The sequence below is a fragment of the Gossypium raimondii genome, chromosome 5, assembly GCF_025698545.1.
Source record: "Gossypium raimondii isolate GPD5lz chromosome 5, ASM2569854v1, whole genome shotgun sequence".
NCBI classification, from domain to species: domain Eukaryota; kingdom Viridiplantae; phylum Streptophyta; class Magnoliopsida; order Malvales; family Malvaceae; genus Gossypium; species Gossypium raimondii.
In genome coordinates, this window is record NC_068569.1 from 44,368,547 (window position 1) to 44,387,953 (window position 19,407).

The 19,407-nt window shown below is 36.7% G+C and overlaps 1 non-coding gene across 1 annotated transcript; it reads right to left on the bottom strand.

The window, feature by feature from the left end:
• Positions 1–395: 395 nt before the first annotated feature.
• Positions 396–501, bottom strand: LOC128041535 (small nucleolar RNA R71). The gene has a single exon (XR_008196544.1). It is a non-coding gene; the product is annotated as a small nucleolar RNA R71 (small nucleolar RNA).
• Between the last annotated feature and the right edge of the window lie 18,906 nt (positions 502–19,407).

Below are 19,407 nucleotides of genomic sequence, written 5' to 3' on the forward strand. Positions count from 1 at the left end.
CGGTTCCAAAATATAAGAAAGATAATTTATAACATATAAAACACATATAAAATTAAAATAAATTAAAGCTTAAACCGTCCACCATCTTTAGAATGGGTAATTTATCCATTAAGACCATCCAATTATGTTTCTTTAATCAATTAACACCTTTAAACTAATAACGATTGACTTTTTCAACTATTATGATTTAGTCCTTTTTAATTAATTAACTATCTAAACATTAAAATTTATTAACAGAACTTTAATACAACCTTAATAGCACTCTATAAATATTTTTAAAAATATTTAATGCTCGATTTATAGAAACGAGGTCCCGATACTAGGGTCTATCACGATATGGGATGAACTCGCCGGAAAGTTATTATAGAAGTTTTTCCCAATTAGCAAAGCAGTACAACTAAGAAGAGAGATTGCTGTCTTTAGACAGATAGAGGGAGAAAGTTTCTATGAGACATGGGAACCTTTCAAAATGCTAATTCAAAAATGTCCACACCATGAATTTCCTAAGTGGATGTGACTACAGGTATTATATAACAGGTTGGATGCAAATGCACGATCTGGATTAGACAGAGTAGTAGGAGGAGCCCTTATGAACAGGATGTATGAGAACGCGTGCGGAACTATTGAAAATATGTCATTAAACTCCTGTCAATGGTCGATTGAACATTTCACATATGGCCAGAAACCTGCTATGGTCAAAGCTATACAACAGGATGATAAATATCAATAAATAGTGGATAGACTTAGTTGTATTGAATTTGCTTCTACACCATTTATGCATGGAGGAGACAAGCCACTCTACAATTATATCAATAATACTATTGAGGATATAAACTACATCGAGAATAGGGGTGGAAACCCTTATTCGAATACATACAATCCTAGTTGGAGAGACCACCCAAATTTGAAATGGGGAGGAAACCAAAGAGCAAGTAATAATTCAAATCACGCTAAAAACACTAATTACCATCCTCCTTATTTGCAAAAACCCCAACAAAAGGCCAACCCATGTGACCATACTGTATGTGGTCAACTTCTGGTAGAACTGAGGGAGAGATACGATCAATGAAAACTGATGTCAAGCAGGTGCAGTTTGAGTGCACTAACTCAACAAGAACATTGACTAAGCTTGAGGATCAAATGAGCCAATTGATGAGCATGATGGGCGACATTAAAATACAAATTGGCACAAGTATTCCAAGCAATACATGAGACAATCCATAGAGGGAAGGTAAGGAGCATGTGAAGGCTATAACTCTCCGATCAGGCAAAGTACTGAGTAGCCCAGAAATACCTACCCCAGAGGTAACTGTGGACAATACTGATGAACCTAAAAGATAACTTCATGGAAGTTTGAAACGAACTTGAACCAGAGGAGGAGAATGCACCAGCGGCTAAGACAGGAAAAGAAACACCTAAACATGCCAAAATCACAAAGGTCCCATCCCCATCAAGATTTAAAGAAAGAAAAAAACGGGATGAGGATGAATTTGTAAGTTTCTTAAACATGCTTAAAACATTAAATGTTAACCTACTTTTAATCGAATTAATTGAGAAGGTTCCAAAGTACGCCAAATTTTTAAAGGAGATGATGGCAAGGTGTAAGAAAATCAAGGTAGGAAAAAATTTTGATTTAAGTACTTCTTTTAGCGTGATTATTTCAAGATAGGTACCTCGAATGTTGAAAGACCCGAGGAGTTTTAATAGGACCTCGAATGTTGAAAGACCCGAGGAGTTTTACTATTCCTATAGAGATAGGAAGTATTCACTTTAATAGCGCTCTATGCAATTTAGGAGCTAATATTAATTTAATACCTCTATCAATTTTTGAAAAACTTGGTTAGGGGATCTTAAAACTACTCAGATATCGTTACAGTTAGCTGATAGGTATTAGGAAGACCCTTTCTATCAACTTTTAGATTCACTATTGATTTAGAGAAAAATGAATTAACTATGAAAATGAATAATGAGACTGAAACTTTTAAATATGGCCATCAACTGAGCAAGATTTAGACTCAACGACTTTGTAGTAAACTAACTTCCAACACTCCCCAACATCTAATGTCAATTTAGACTCAATGACTTTGTAGTCAATCGACACCTTCACACTAAACCGCTTGATGGAAAATATGCAGTCATTCTTGTTCGGGAATTGTTGGTCGACTAGCAGCTCTTCTGATTTAGGATTTACCACCAACCCATGAGCATGTATTTTATGTTGGGGAACTCATACGCATATGAGGCATTGGGATCTATGCTCAAATGTGCACTCCAGGGTCATTGTGTATGACAATACCATGACTCAGGTTCTGACCGGGCCTTCATCGTCGATATCATCAAAGACCTCATCTACATCAGGGACACTACAATATGTACCCTCATGATCAGTGATACGTGCTTGTAATCAGGTTATGAATTACAAGACGCGATGATGCCCAATTGTTTCTAAAACAGGTATTTGTAACAAAAACAACAAATATAACACGAATAATTAAAGATAGATAAAGCAAGATAAAACAAAGATAAGACTTTCAACCCAATAATAACCTAGAAAAGAACCAACATTATAAAGAATGTGACTTATTTTCTATCAAGTAGTACGAAGCGGAAGTATAAAGATGTAAAAGACCGAGACTCGCTAATTATAAAGAGTTAGAAATTGTTGGTATAATTGATAGCCACACTGCCTAGCCACACGATCATGTATCCCCTGCACCTAAGAAAAATTTTGAGATGTTTCGAAAAATTCTTTAAGTTTTTTATTTAGTCCCGACTTGTTTCTAAAGCATAAATTGGGTCTCGAGGGCCCATTCAAGAGACATTATGATTGAATATGTTTGACTTCGATTATAAATAGTAAATGATATGTGTAAACTATTTTTAAATCTGTAAACTTCGGTAATACTCCGTAACCCTATTCTGGTGACGGATATGGGTTAGGGGTGTTACATTTATTGGTATCAGAGCTACGATTTAACTGAATCTCAGACTAATGTAGCAAGTACAAGTTTAGTTATACATGCCATTATATAATTTGTGATAGTGTGATATCTCCTGCCATTTTAAACATGTTTTTCATATAGTAATGTCATCCAACCGAGCTGAATCCAAGGAAGTTGAGAGCAATGATCAAGCTTCAGTATAAAGAGCAACATCTAGTAGTAGGAGGCCCGTATCTATGGGCCGAGGTGAGGATGTAATGCCCCAAAATTTAAATTTTTGGTATTGTGAATGTGTGACACAATATCTGTCTGCTTTAATGGTTATGTGTTCTAGGTGTGTTTGGGAGGTCCCAAGTTCAAGCCAGGACTTGGGCAAATTTTGGTATTTTTATGAATAAACCCTATCTTTGGTCAGTAGGCTTTTAATTAAAAGTTGGCAAATAATTAACAGAATGGGCCTGCTGGTGTGGTGGATAAGTGGAGTGTTGATGTAAAGTAGGTCCTGTGTTCGAATCTTGGCGTGGACATTAATTTTGTTCGTGCGTCCAGGAGAGTTTGAGATGGACTAAAAATCTGAGTAGTGGATTTAGTGGGGAGTTTGATGGAGAGAAATAAGGGATTGGGGTGGTTATCAAATATTCTGTTCATCTTTTTTTTTTCCTTTTTTTTTACTTTCCCCAAAATCCCTCCACCCTATTGCCATTTTTCTATTCACTGTTGCCGAATTTTTGCTCTCTTTCACCCTTCATCTTCTTGATTTTTCTTTTCCCACTCTACCTCGTGTCGCCCCACTTTTGTCTGTGATCATTTGGTAAGTTTTAGATAAGTGATTTGTCTCCGTTTGTTAACTTTCTTCTGAAGTGTTTTGTTCATGCCAATTAGGGGAGGAGTCAAGAGCTCGTAATCACCAATCAGAGTCTTAGTTTGTATGGGAATTACTGTTCATCAGTTGAAGGTAAGGTTTCGTCGCTTATGGGTTAAAACCTCGATATGAGTTCTATTTGGGATCACATTATGTGAGATTAAATTAGTGTTATTTGTTCAATTATAGGCTTTGGAGTGCTCGGTGACTGTTTTAGCATCAAACAAAACCAGGTGTGTGTAACAGCCAGATTCTAGGCCTAGTCGGGATAGTGGTTTCGGGACCACAAATCCGACGAGGGAAAATATGGTTATTATTATATTTTTATGGTCTACAATTTCACGGAAAATTTTCGTAAAAAATTCGTTCGAAAATTTCGACGTTTGGGCACTCAATTTAGTCAAAAGGACTAAATTGTAAATAGTGCAAAAGTTGAGTTCTACATCTTAGAGGTGTCTAATTGTTATGAAATTTTAAATTGGAGGTCTTTATGTGGTAATTAGACCATTAGTTAGTTGATGGACAAAAATAGACATAAGAAATGGGTGAAATATATATTTTTTAAATGGGGCATTTTAGTCATTTGGTTATTAAATAGAATTAAATGGGAAAAAGATGGCAAAATATGCTCATCTTCTTCATGGTGAACGAAATCAGCAAGGGGAAGCCATATTTAGGGTTTTAAGCTTTCAAGCTCCATAATCAAGAAAGACGTGAAGAGTATATCAAGCGGGAAAAGAAAAGATAGTGGAGTAAAGTGCAAAATTACGATATTTTGCACCGAGGTAAGTAAACACGTGACTTAATGTATTATTTTGATATTATTTGATATATGTTGAGATTTATTTGGAATTAAAATAAATGTTTGGCAATATCCTAAAATGTTGTTAAATCGGGAAAGGTGATAAAGGGTTGCAATATATGGGTTATGGGTTGAACACTCGGAATAAGTCGTAGTATGTTGTATATAAAAGGGTTCTTGTGTGCTGATTCCCGATTTATGGGTGGTGCTATGTCGTGATCCACCATATCTTTGAAATGTGAAAGGGGTTGCTATGTCTTTGATTCCCAGGGGTTGCTAAGTCTTGATTCCCGATTTCATTGGTGGTGCTAAGTCGATATCCACCATATCTTTGAAATGAAAAGGGGGTTGCTATGTCTGATTCCCCAAGGGGTTGCTAAGTGCTGATTCCCGATTCATTGGTGGTGCTAAGTCGATATCCACCATATCTTTGAAATAAAAGGGGTTGCTATGTCTTTGATTCCCAGGGGTTGCTAAGTCTTGATTCCCGATTCAAGGTGGTGGTGCTAAGTGCGGGATCCACCAATAACGGCTAACATTCCAGTGTTCAACGAAAAGTGTGGAAGATGAATATTGCCATATGGTGGAAAATTTTATGGGGTAAATATTGAGTTGAATACTAAATCGACCCATGTATGAGATGGGAGAAAATATCAAAACGCAAAAGGAACGATTTAATTATAAACTGTGTTGAACAACAGCAATTGGGTAACTTTGAAAAATCACCATAAATGGTGGAAAATGAATGGGAAGCTGAATAATATATGAAATTGAAGTTGAATGTATCTATTCTCATATGAAAGAAATAGAATAAGCAAAGGAGTTGTATTTTTGGAGATATCTGAATTTTACTGAAACAGGGCTGGATTGATTTCGAGATCCCCTGTTCTAACTTTGGAAAATTACCAAAAATTGTAAAAAAATAATTATGGCATGAAATTTATATCCCTGGAATCCTTATTGAGTGTATTTTTATTAGAAACAAGCGAAACCATTTTTCAAATTTTGTACAGAGAGTTAAGTGAATTTTAGTGAGGAAGGGTCAGAACCGTTGGGCAGTGAAACAGGGGAAGGTTTAATGAATAAACTGTACTAATTGGCTGGGTTAAAAATTCTGAAATTTTTTTGGTAAAATGACATATGAGTCTAGTTTCAGGGAAAATTTACGAAACGAAATTTGGAGCCCTGTAGCTCCAGATAAAAATAAATTAGCGACTATGACGCAGAAAAACAGCTTGCTGGAAATTGCCTAAACAATAAAGTTATTCATGAATAAGTTTATATTTTGGTGTAGTTATGGGAGTAATTACTTATTTATCATGTGTTTACTTACTAAGCTATATGCTTACTCGATTTTATTTTTCTCTTGGTTATAGTGACTTCCAACAACTCGGAAATTGGAACAAGTCGACAATCATCTACACTATCCTTCACATTTGGGGTATTTTACTACTAGTGTTCAAATTTTATGGCATGTATAGACACTTTATGTAATGTGGGATCATCATGTAAATATATGTTATGGTTCCTTTTAAATGTAGTGTTTATTAATAGTTAAACTATATGTGTGTTTATACAAATGAAATTGGTTGGTATATTGGAATGTGTTCTAAATTTGCGGGAGGTTTAAGCAAAAATAAGTAGGAATCTTTGTGAAAATTTTAAAAATTTAGTAATACCTCATACTGCTTTGATAAGGAATACGGGTAAGGGTGTTACATTTTAGTGGTATCGAGCTACGGTTTAGTCGGTTCTCGGACCAATAAAATACTTGTGGAAGTCGATCTATACATGCCATAAAATTATTGTGATAGTGTGATGATTTCGACAATTTAAAATTTTGTTTTATATAGTAAATGGATCTGATCAAGTGTGGCGAGATGATGTTGAAAGTAACGCTACGGCTCTCGCAAGGGACCGCTGCAGGAAGAGAGTAGACATGAGACACATGGACGGGATGAGGCTCGGAAGCCTTCCTCCGAATGATGAGTGATTGGTATATAGAATATGTCCGTAAATCCGAATGTTCCTCCTCCTCCACCCCTCCTATTCCTCAACCGGTCCCGTAGCTCCACGAGTGCCAATTGGTGAGATCAAGTAAGCCACCTATTGATAGAATTGAAAGCATGGGGCTGAAGATTTGGGGCCAATGTTGATGATGATCCGGAAAAAGCCGAGTTTTGGCTTGAAAATACTATTCGGTATTTGATGAATTATCTTGCACCTCAAGAATGTTTGAAATGTCTTGTGTCTTTATTGAAGGATTCGCATATCGTTGGTGGAAAACATTGATATCGGTGGTTCCAAAAGAAAGAGTTACTTGGGACTTCTTTCAGAAGAATTTAGAAAGAAATATGTAAGCCAACGATTTATTGATCAAAAGCGCAAAGAGTTTCTCGGGTTGAAACAGTAGAATGTCCGTAGCGAATATGAGCGGGAGTTTGTTCGGCTTAGTAAATATGCCCAGGAATGTGTGCCTCACGGAGGCTATTATGTGTAAAAGATTTGAAGAGGGCTAAATGAAGACATCAGATTGCATGTTGGGATTTTAGAGTTAAAAGAATTTGTGGTGTTAGTTGATCAGACTGTAAAAGTCAAGAACCGAGTAGAGAAAAGAAGGGCGGAGATGGAATCTCGAGATGTAAGGAAGAGGACAATGGGCGAGAACATTTCAATCTCATTCAAGAAGTTTAAAGGGATGGATCCACGACCAACCTGGTTCGATTGGGTATTCACGCAGAGACCGAGGGAGGTCGATGCGGAGCTACAACTCGAGCTACCTCTGTAGCAAGTGTGGGCAATGTAGGAAACACCCTACCGAATGTCAACAGTGTGGCGAAGCGACATATTGGTGAGTGTTGGGGATTTAAACGAGCTTGTTTGGTGTGGTTCCCAAGAGCATTATGTAAGAGATTGCCACGAGAGAAGAGAGGAAGAAAATTTGCCAAGAGTGGATCGGGTGATATTGTTAGTAGAGGGAGACCACCGAGAAATGTGGGAAGCAAAGTCGTGGTAAAAGTGTGATGAAAGATGCAATGGAGGATCGAAATTAGGCGCTGCCGGGACTTATGCCATACGTGCTCGAGAGGATGCCTCATCTCCGATGTGATTCTTGGTACATTTCTCTTCATGATATAGATGTTATTGCTTTGATTGATCCGGCTCTACTCATTCATATGTATGCATGAAATTGATATCTAGTAAGAAATTGCTGTTGAAAACACTTGAATATGTAGTTAAAGTATCAAATCCATTAGGCAAGTATGTCTTAGTTGATAATATTTGCAAGAATTGCCCCGATGATTCAAGGTCACTTTGTTTCTGGCTAATTTGATGTTGTTACCATTTGATGAGTTCGATGTTATTTTGGGGATGGATTGGTTGATATTGCATGATGCCAAGGTGAATTGTAGATGAAAATTCTTGAATTAAAGTGTGAAAATGGTGAAATTCTCCGGATTGAAACAGAGGAGCGAATAAGTTGCCTATGGTGATTTCGCATATGTCCGCCGAAATACTTGAGAAAGGGATGTGAAGTTTATCTTGCTTATGTGTTGAATCTTGATATAAGCGGGTCGAAGCTTGAATCGGTCTTAGTAGTCTGTGAATTTCGGATGTATTTCGGAGGAATTGCACAGGTTACCTCCGATTAGAGAAGTTAAGTTTTCTATTGATCTGCTTTGCATGCACCGATTTCTATTGCACCGTGTCGAATGGCTCCGATGAGTTGAAGGAATTAAAAGCTCGATTACAAGAGTTGATGATAAAGGATTTGTGAGACCGAGTTTTTCTCCTTGGGGTGCTCTGTGTTATTTGTGAAAAGAAGGACGGCTCTATGAGACTTTGTATTGACTATCGTCACTCAATAAGGTGACCATAAAGAACAAGTATCCTTTGCCGACAATTGATGATTTGTTTGATCAATTAAAAGAACATGATGTTCTCCAAGATCGATCCGAGGTCCGGTTACTATCGGTTGAGAGTTAAAGAGTCGATGTGCGAAAACCGCCTTTAGAACGAGGTATGCACACTATGAATTTCGGTAATGCCTTTTGGGTTGACTAATGCTCCAGCTATTTTATGGACTTGATGAACCGAATTTTTCGTTGTACTTAGACAAGTTCGTGGTGGTGTTCATAGATGATATTTTAATCTATTCTCGGGATGAATCGGAACATGCGAACATTTGAGAACCGTGTTGCGATTACGAGAGAAAAGAAATTGTATGCTAAATTCACAAAAGTGAGTTTTGGCTTCGTGAGGTTGGATTCTTGGGACATATAGTTTCAAGTGAAGGTATTCGGGTTGATCCAAGCAAAATTTCAGCAATTGTTGATTGGGAGCCACCAAAGAATGTGACCGTTAGAAGCTTCACAGGCTTAGTGGGTATTACAGACGGTTTGTCAAGGGATTCTCGATGATTGCTTCTCCTATGACTAAGTTCTGCGGAAGAATGTCAAGTTTGAATGGACCGATAAATGTCAACGAGTTTTGAAAAGTTGAAGGCATTATTGGTGAGGCGCCGGTGTTGGTGCAACTTTGAGTCCGGAAGGAGTTTGTAATTCTGATGATGCATCGTTGAATGGCCTTGGGTGTGTGTTAATGCAAGAGGGCAAAGTAATAGCTTATGCTTGAGGCAGTTGAAACCGCATGAGAAGAATTATCCGACGCATGATTTAGAATTGGTCGCCATTGTTTTTGCTTTAAAAATTTGGCGTCATTATTTGTATGGTGAAAAGTGCGAATCTTCACCGATCATAAGAGTTTGAAATATTTGATGAGTCAAAAGACTTGAATTTGCGGCACGAAGATGGCTCGAGCTAATCAAAGACTATGAGCTAGTGATTGATTATCACCGGGAAAGCTAATGTGGTTGTTGATGCCTTGAGCGAAAAATCTTTATTTGCTTTGAGAGCTATGGGTGCGATGTTAACTTTATCGATGATGGCTCAATGTTGGTTGAATTGAGAGCTAGACCGTTATTTCTTGACAAATTCGGAATCTCAAAAGAATGACGATGAAATTGCAAGCCAAGAGAGCTCGATGTGAAGCGGTGTTGACTCGATTTTCAAATTGGTTCGAGATGATTGCACGATGTTCGAGGGACGTAATATGTACCGAGAAATGATGAGCTAATTCGGACTATTTTAGGTGAGGCACACAGTGGTGATTTATCAGTCCATCCGGGTAGTGTGAAAATGTACAATGATTTGAGGAAGTTGTATTGGTGGCCGGGCATGAAAAAGGATATCTCGGAATTTGTAACAAAATGTTTAATCAGTCAACAAGTGAAGGCTGAGCATCAAGTGCCATCGGGTTTACTTCAACCGATAACGATTCCAGAATGGAAGTGGGACAGTATCACGATGGATTTCGTGACAGGATTGCCTTTAACTCCAAAGAAGAAAGATGCTATTTGGGTAATTGTGGATAGATTGACAAAGTCAGCCCATTTTATTCCGATCGCATTGATTATTCCCTTGACGAAGTTGGCGGAATTATATGTTCTTTGAAATAGTGAGACTACATGGGGTGCCTAAATCTATTATATCGGATAGAGATCCGAGATTTACTTGAGGTTTTGGATAAAGTTACGGAAGCTTTGGATGCAAATCGAATTTGATCGCATTTCATCCATAAACCGACGGGCAATCGAAAGGGTGATTCAAGTTCTTGAAGACATGCTCGGTGTTGTATTTTAGAAATGAAGGACGGTTGGGAGAAATATCTACCATTTGGTTGAATTTGCTTATAATAATAGTTATCGATCAAGTATACAAATGGCACCGTATGAAGCATTATATGGGCGTAAATGTAGAACCCTTTATATTGGACTGAACTTCGGTGAGAATCGGATTCATGGAGTCGACACGGTGAAAGAAATCAAGAAAAGGTGAAAATAATCCGTGATTGCCTAAAAGCGCCTCGGATCGGCAAAAGTCGTATGCGGATTTAAAGAGAAAAGAAATTGAGTTTCAAGTGGGTGATAAAGTGTTCTTGAAAGTATCCCCATGGAAGAAGATTAGAGATTTGGTCGTAAAGGCAAACTAAGTCCACGTTTTATTGGACCATATGAAGTTACTGAGAGAGTTGGCCCTGTAGCATATCGGTTAGCTTTCTTGCCAGAGTTGGAAAAGATACATAATGTATTTCATGTGTCGATGTTGCGGCGTTATCGTTCGGATCCTTCACATATAGTTTCTCCTCTGATTGAGGTTCGACCAGATATGACTTATGAAGAAGAACCCATAAAGATTTTGGCTCGGGAGGTCAAACAGTTAAGAAATAAAAGTGTAGCCTTAGTGAAAGTGTTGTGGCAAAAACATGGAATGGAAGAGGCTACGTGGGAACCGGAGGAAATTATGAGGAAACAGTACCCAAACCTCTTTTCCGGTAAGATTTTCGGGGACGAAAATCCCTAAGGGGGGGAGAGTTGTAACAGCCCGATTCTGGGCCTAGTCGGAATAGTGGTTTCGGGACCACAAATCCGACGAGGGAAAATATGGTTATTATTATATTTTTATGGTCTACAATTTCACGGAAAATTTTCGTAAAAATTTCGTTCGAAAATTTCGACGTTTGGGCACTCAATTTAGTCAAAAGGACTAAATTGTAAATAGTGCAAAAGTTGAGTTCTACATCTTAGAGGTGTCTAATTGTTATGAAATTTTAAATTGGAGGTCTTTATGTGGTAATTAGACCATTAGTTAGTTGATGGACAAAAATAGACATAAGAAATGGGTGAAATAGATTTTTTTAAATGGGGCATTTTAGTCATTTGGTTATTAAATAGAATTAAATGGGAAAAAGATGGCAAAATATGCTCATCTTCTTCATGGTGAACGAAATCAGCAAGGGGGAAGCCATATTTAGGGTTTTTAAGCTTTCAAGCTCCATAATCAAGAAAGACGTGAAGAGTATATCAAGCGGGAAAAGAAAAGATAGTGGAGTAAAGTGCAAAATTACGATATTTTGCACCGAGGTAAGTAAACACGTGACTTAATGTATTATTTTGATATTATTTGATATATGTTGAGATTTATTTGGAATTAAAATAAATGTTTGGCAATATCCTAAAAATGTTGTTAAATCGGGAAAGGTGATAAAGGGTTGCAATATATGGGTTATGGGTTGAACACTCGGAATAAGTCGTAGTATGTTGTATATAAAAGGGGTTCTTTGTGTCTGATTCCCGATTTATGGGTGGTGCTATGTGCGTGATCCACCATATCTTTGAAATGTGAAAGGGGTTGCTATGTGCTGATTCCCCGAGGGGTTGCTAAGTCTTGATTCCCGATTCATTGGTGGTGCTAAGTCGATATCCACCATATCTTTGAAATAAAAGGGGTTGCTATGTCTGATTCCCAGGGGTTGCTAAGTGCTAATTCCCGATTCAGTGGTGGTGCTAAGTGGGGATCCACCAATAACGGCTAACATTCAGTGTTCAACGAAAAAGTGTGGAAGATGAATATTGCCATATGGTGGAAAATTTTATGGGGTAAATATTGAGTTGAATACTAAATCGACCCATGTATGAGATGGGAGAAAATATCAAAAAGCATAAAAGGAACGATTTAATTATAAACTGTGTTGAACAACAGAAATTGGGTAACTTTGAAAAATCACCATAAACGGTGGAAAATGAATGGGAAGCTGAATAATATATGAAATTGAAGTTGAATGTATCTATTCTCATATGAAAGAAATAGAATAAGCAAAGGAGTTGTATTTTGGAGATATCTGAATTTTACTGAAACAGGGCTGGATTGATTTCGAGATCCCTGTTCTAACTTTGGAAAATTACCAAAATTGTAAAAAATAATTATGGCATGAAATTCATATCCCTGGAATCCTTATTGAGTCTATTTTATTAGAAACAAGCGAAACCATTTTCAAATTTTGTACAGAGAGTTAAGTGAATTTTAGTGAGGAAGGGTCAGAACCGTTGGGCAGTCAAACAGGGAAGGTTTAATGAATAAACTGTACTAATTGGCTGGGTTAAAATTCTGAAATTTTATGGTGAAATGGTATATGAGTCTAGTTTCAGGGAAAATTTATGGAACTCAATTTGGAGCCCTGTAACTCCAGATAAAAATAAATTAGCGACTATGACGCAGAAAAACAGCTTGCTGGAAATTGCCTAAACAATAAAGTTATTCATGAATAAGTTTATATTTTGGTGTAGTTATGGGAGTAATTACTTATATATCATGTGTTTACTTACTAAGCTATATGCTTACTCGATTTTATTTTTCTCTTGGTTATAGTGACTTCCAACAACTCGGAAATTGGAACGAAGTCAGACAATCATCTACACTATCCTTCACATTTGGGGTATTTTACTACTAGTGTTCCGAAATTTTATGGCATGTATAGACACTTTATGCCATGTGGGATCATCATGTAAATATATGTTATGGTTCCCTTTTAAATGTAGTGTTTATTAATAGTTAAACTATATGTGTGTTTATACAAATGAAATTGGTTGGTATATTGGAATGTGTTCTAAATTTGCAGGAGGTTTAAGCAAAAATAAGTAGGAATGCTGTCAAAATTTTTTAAAAATTTAGTAATACCTCATACTCTGTTCCGGTAAGGAATACGGGTAAGGGGTGTTACAGTGTGTACCTGAAATGTGAAAAATGGGATTCGGCAAAAAGCCAAAATTGCTTATTGTTTGGACAGCAGCAGTAGGCTAAATTTGAAAAATCACCATAAATTGTGGAAATCGAATTAGAGGATTAACAAAATATAGAATTAAAAATTATTTAGTCTAGTTTCTCATAGAAGAAACGGTGTAAGTAATGGAATTGTAAATCGTGAGATAAATCGTGAGATATAATAAGTTGTGTGAGATAAGGTCAAAATGAATTCGGGTTCCCCTGTTCTAACTTTGGAAAATCATCAAAAAGTAGAGAAAAATAATTAGGGGTTAAAATTTACATGTTTAAATTATTAATGAGTCTATTTTCAATAGAAACAAATGGTAACATCATCAAAAAAATTTACTAAGAGATAATTAATTTTTAGCAAAGAAAGGTCGAATCTGTCAGACAGCAGAACAGGGGTAAGATTGAAGATTTTACTGTACTTATTGCATGAACTAAAAATTTTGAAAATTTTATGGTAGAATGGTATTTGAGTCTAGTTTCAAAGACATCAAGCAAACCTTAATTTGAAGTTCTATAGCTCAAGATATAAATAATTTAGTAACAGTGACTCAAGTAGACAGCTTTGAAGGAACATATAAGTAAATAGTGAAAACATATATGAATATTTAGCAAGCACGAGTTACATTAAAAATGGACCACGCGACTAAGACCAATTGGGCCGAGTGGGCCATACGGGCGTGTGGGCCTACACGGGCAGACCACATGGGCATGTGAGCCCATTTTCACTGAATTGATTGCTAAGGTTGCATAGGTCGCCCAAGTCGATTGTGAACCTACTGTAGGGTTGGTAAGTATCACTTAGACCCCTAATTGTACGAACTGACTGTTTCATTTATATATGTGTTGAACATAATGATAGTATGCTTGTATACTGAACTGGTTATATGTACTGATGTCCTGAGATAGCATGTCATGACTTGTATGTTGCATTGCATGGGGTTGGGTTAATTATATTTGGAGGAAGTGTTCTGAAAGGCTCTTAAGCCTAACATACTGGTAGCTCATGTTGTAAAGTACTATTTTGTGCCGCATTCGGTACTACCTGGAGTGTAGGGATGGGTGGTTTGATTTGATCCCCACATGGAGTGTAGGGTTGGACGGAGATGTTGTGTAGAGGCTGGTTGGGTGGGACTTTGTTACTGAATACTGCATGACTGCTACTGATACTGTGATGGGCTAAGGCCCTATTGCATATTTGATATTGTACTAAGATGGGCTAAGGCCCAAACTGTTACTAATAGTGAAAAAGGGCTTAGGCCCAAGACTGCTTTAACTGTACACTGTGATTTGCTATTGTTTGTTTTCTGTGGGATTACACATTGAGTTTTCATAAACTCATTCCTTTTGTTTAAATTTGCACAGGAAATCCCCAAATCTAGATGGATCAGTGCAGCGGAGGACTCGGCGGTGACCACGGTTTTGGACTTTCATGGTTTTTAACCCATATTTACGATAATTGGTTTTATTTCTATTCTATTTTTACTGGCTAAGTTTTTGGGTTGTACTTAGACTTTTAGACTTTGGTTTTGGGTTTTAATTATCTTTACCTTATGGATTACAACTGCTAGTAGTAGGAAACCTCGATTTTCAAAAGAAACAAATGTTTTTCCTAAACGCACGATTGTTTAATCTGTTTTAAAAGCTTCTGTAAACAAATAACATTTTGAAACTATCGATTAAATGAGCAACACAGTTTTGGAACTAATAAGATATTAAGATAAGGAATTCAATGGAAATGGTTTTAATGCGACGACATAGTTTTCAAACACCCTATCATGTGACATCGCTAGATTCGGCCATAATGTCTAGGCTGGGTTTGGGGTGTTACAGAGGAGGCTAAAGAAGCCTTCTTTCAAATGATGAATGGATGGTTTACAGAATTTCTAAGAAAAAATCATGTTGTACAGTAATCTCTCCCTCCTATTTCGCAATTGGTTCCTGATATACCATAAGGTACTGAACTGGTTAGAACTGGATATGGGGCAGAAGAATTTAGGGCCACTGTTGAAGATGATCCGGAAAGGGCTGAATTTTTGTTAGAAAACACTATCAGGGTTCTGGATGAATTATCTTGCACACCTACCAATTATTTGAAATGTGATGTATCTTTGCTAAAAGATTTGGCTTATCAGTGGAGGAATACTCTGGTTTCTATTGTACCAAGGGAGAGTGTTACATGGGAATTTTTCCAAACAGAATTAAAAAAGAAATATATAAGCTAGAGATTTCTTGATCAAAAAGGAAATAATTTTTAGAACTCAAATAGAGGAATATGACTGTATCTGAGTACGAGTGGGAATTTGTCAGATTAAGCAAATATGCTAGGGAATGTATCCCGACTGAACTTACCATGTGTAAACATTTCGAAAAGAGATTAAATGAAGACGTCATGTTTTTAGTTTTGGATTCTGGAATTAAAAGAATTCGTTGTACTGGTTAATCAAGCACATAAAGATGAAGAATTAGGTAAAGAAAATAGGCAAGTAGAGATGGAATCCCGAACTTCGAGTAAAAGATTTATAGGAAAGTCACAATCGTCGCCTTCAAAGAAATCAAAGAAATATCATGATCATTCTACCACATCTATGGGGTATTTTGGAAGAGATCGAAGTGCTCAATGCTCTAATCTGAGATCTCCAGTCCCATCAGTAGCAAGTGAAGGAAGTGTCAAAAACCCCAAACCTAGCTGCAAACATTGTAATAAATTTTATTTTAGTGAATGTTGCATGAGAAATGGAGCGTGTTTTAGATGCGGTTCTCTTGATCACTATTTCAAAGACTACCGAGAAAGACTTGAAAAAGATACTATTTAGACTTCAAGGCCGAGTAACCCCGCCTTGAAAGGTAGACCACCGCGTAACCCTAGTAATATGAGTGATAATTGAGGTACAAGAAAAGATTCAACTGCCAAATTTGAAGCACGAGCACTAGTAAGAACATATGTTATTCGTGCTAAAGAGGATGGCTCTGCACTAGATGTCATTACTGATACTTTTTCTCTTTTTGATACTGATATTACTGCTTTGATTGACCCTGGTTCAACATTTTCATACATTTGTACAAATTTAGCATTTATTAAAAAATTATCTGTTGAATACATTGAATTCATGGTCAAAGTATCAAACCCCCTAGGCCAGTATGTGATGGTGGATAAAATTTTCAAGAAATGTCCGCTAATGATACTGGGTTTCTATTTTTTTGCTGATTTGATGTTACTCCCATTTAATAAATTTGATGTGATTCTGAGAATGGACTGGCTAACTCAGCATGATGCAGTGGTAAATTGTAAAAAAAAATATATTGTATGAAAATGTCAAAATGGTGAATTGCTCCGTATTGAATTCGATAAATTGGATGGGTTGTCTAATGTGATATCAACCATGTCAGTACAGAAATAAATCAGGAAAGGGTATGATGCCAGTTTTGCATATGTATTGGACACTAAAGTATCCGAATCAAAGATTACCCGGATTGTTTGTGAATTTATGGACATGTTTCTAAAGGAATTACCCGGATTACCATAGGTCAGAAAGGTGTAATTTTTCATAGATCGTGTTCCTGGAACAACACTGATATATATAGCACCTTTTAGAATGGCCCCTACAGAGTTAAAAGAATTAAAAGCGCAGTTGTAAGAACTGACTGACAGAGGTTTTGCTCGACCTAATTCTTCACCTTGGGGTGCGCCAGTTCTATTTGTTAAAAAGAAAGATGGGTCGTTGAGATTATGTATTGATTACCGGCAGCTCAACAAAGTCACTATTAAGAATAAGTATCCATTCCCTCGTATTGATGACTTGTTCGATCAGTTGAAAGGTGTTATTGTGTTTTCAAAGATTGATATTCGTTTCGGTTACTATCAGCTACGGATGAAAGATTCAGATGTGCCAAAGATAGCCTTCAGAACCAGGTATGAGCACTATTAGTTTCTTGTGATGTCGTTCGGCTTGACTAATGCACCTGCGGTATTCATGGATTTACGGAATAGAATTTTTAAACTGTATATGGATAGATTTGTGGTGGTATTTATTGATGACATTCTGGGAACATGCTAACCATTTGAGAATTATTCTGCAAACACTGCGTGAGAAATATTTGTATGCCAAATTTAGTAAATGTGAATTTTGGCTTTGGGAAGTTGGTTTTGTTGGGAATATAGTATCTGCTGAAGGCATCAGAGTAGACCCTAATAAAATTTTAGCAATTGTTAATTTGAAACCAGTGAAAAATGTATCTGAAGTTAGAAATTTTCTAGGATTAGCTGGTTACAATCGGAGATTTGTAAAAGGATTTTCGATGATAGCTTCTCCAATGAGATGATTGTTATAGAAAGATGTGGAGTTTGAATGGTATGATAAATGTCAGCAAAGTTTTGACAGATTGAAAGTTTTGTTGACTGAAGCACCAGTTCTAGTGGAGCCTGAATCGGGTAAAGAATTTGTAATTCAAAGTGATGCATCATTGAATGGTTTGGGCTGTGTTTTGAGGCAAGAAGGTAAAGTAATAGCCTATGTTTCTAGACAACTTAAACCACATGAAAAGAATTATCGGATACATGATTTAGAGTTGGCAGCCATTGTGTTTGCATTGAAAATTTGGCGACACTATCTGTTTAGTGAAAAGTGTCATATATTCACTGATCACAAGAGTTTAAAATATTTGATGTTACAGAAGGATTTAAATTTGAGACAGCGTAGGTGGCTTGAATTATTGAAAGACTATGACTTGATTATCGACTATCATCCGGGAAAAGCCAATGTGGTTGCATATGCTTTGAGCAGAAAGTGTCTGTTTGCTTTGCGAGCAATGAATACTCGGTTGTTATCTGATGATGGTTCAATCATAGTTGAGTTAAAAGCTAAACCGACATTTCTACAACAGATTTTTGAAGCTCAAAAAAATGATGATGAACTACATGTTAAACAGGTATGATGTGAGTCAATTTCTGATTTAGAATTTCAGATTGAGTTTGATGATTGTCTGTTATTCAAAGGCAGAATATGTGTTCCGAAGAATTTAGAACTTGTACAAAAAATTTTAAACGAAGCTCATAATGGTATTATATCTGTTCACCCAGGAAGTAACAAATTGTATCATGATTTGAAAAAGATGTATTGGTGGCGGAGAATGAAACGAGATATTTCTGAATTTGTATCTAAATATTTAATATTTCAGCAAGTCAAAGCTAAACATCAAGTACCTTAGGGATTATTACAACCAGTACCAATACCGGAATGGAAATGGGAAAGAGTTACCATAGACTTTGTACCGGGATTACCCCTATCCCCGAAAAAGAAAGATGTTATTTGGGTAATAGTTGATCATTTAACAAAGTCAGCACACTTTATTCCGGTACGTATGAATTTCTCCCTGGATAGATTGGCTGAATTATATGTTTCTGAGATTGTCAAACTACAGAGAGTGCCGGTCTCCATTATTTCAGACAGGGATCCTCGGTTTACATCTTGATTCTTGAATAAGTTGCAATAAGCTCTGGGTACACAGTTACCGTTCAGCATCGCATTCCATCCATAGACTGATGGACAATCCAAACATGTGATACAGATTTTAAAAGATATGTTTTGGTGTTGTGTGTTGGAATTCGAAGATAACTGGGAAAAGTATCTGCCTTTAATTGAATTTGCATACAATAATAGTTATCAGTCTAGCATTAAAATGGCACCGTACGAGGCTTTGTATGGTCGTAAATGTAGAACGCTATTGTATTGGACAGAGCTCAATGAGAAAAAGATACATGGAGTTGATCTAATTCGTGAAACTGAAGAAAAAGTGAAATTGATCTGAGATAGTTTGAAAGCAGCTTCTGACCGTCAGAAATTCTATGCAGATTTAAAACGTAAAGAAATAGAGTTCCAAGTTGGTGACAAAGTATTTCTAAATATTTCACCTTGGAAGAAAGTTCTTTGGTTTGGTCGTAAAGGAAAACTAAGCCCGCGATTCATTGGGCCATATAAGATCATTGAAAGAATCGGACTTGTTGCGTATCAATTAGCATTACACCAGAGCTAGATAGAATTCATAATGTTTTCCACGTGTCTATGTTGCGACGGTATCGATCAGATCCTTCACATGTTATTTCTCCGACAAAAGTTCAGATTCAACCTTACA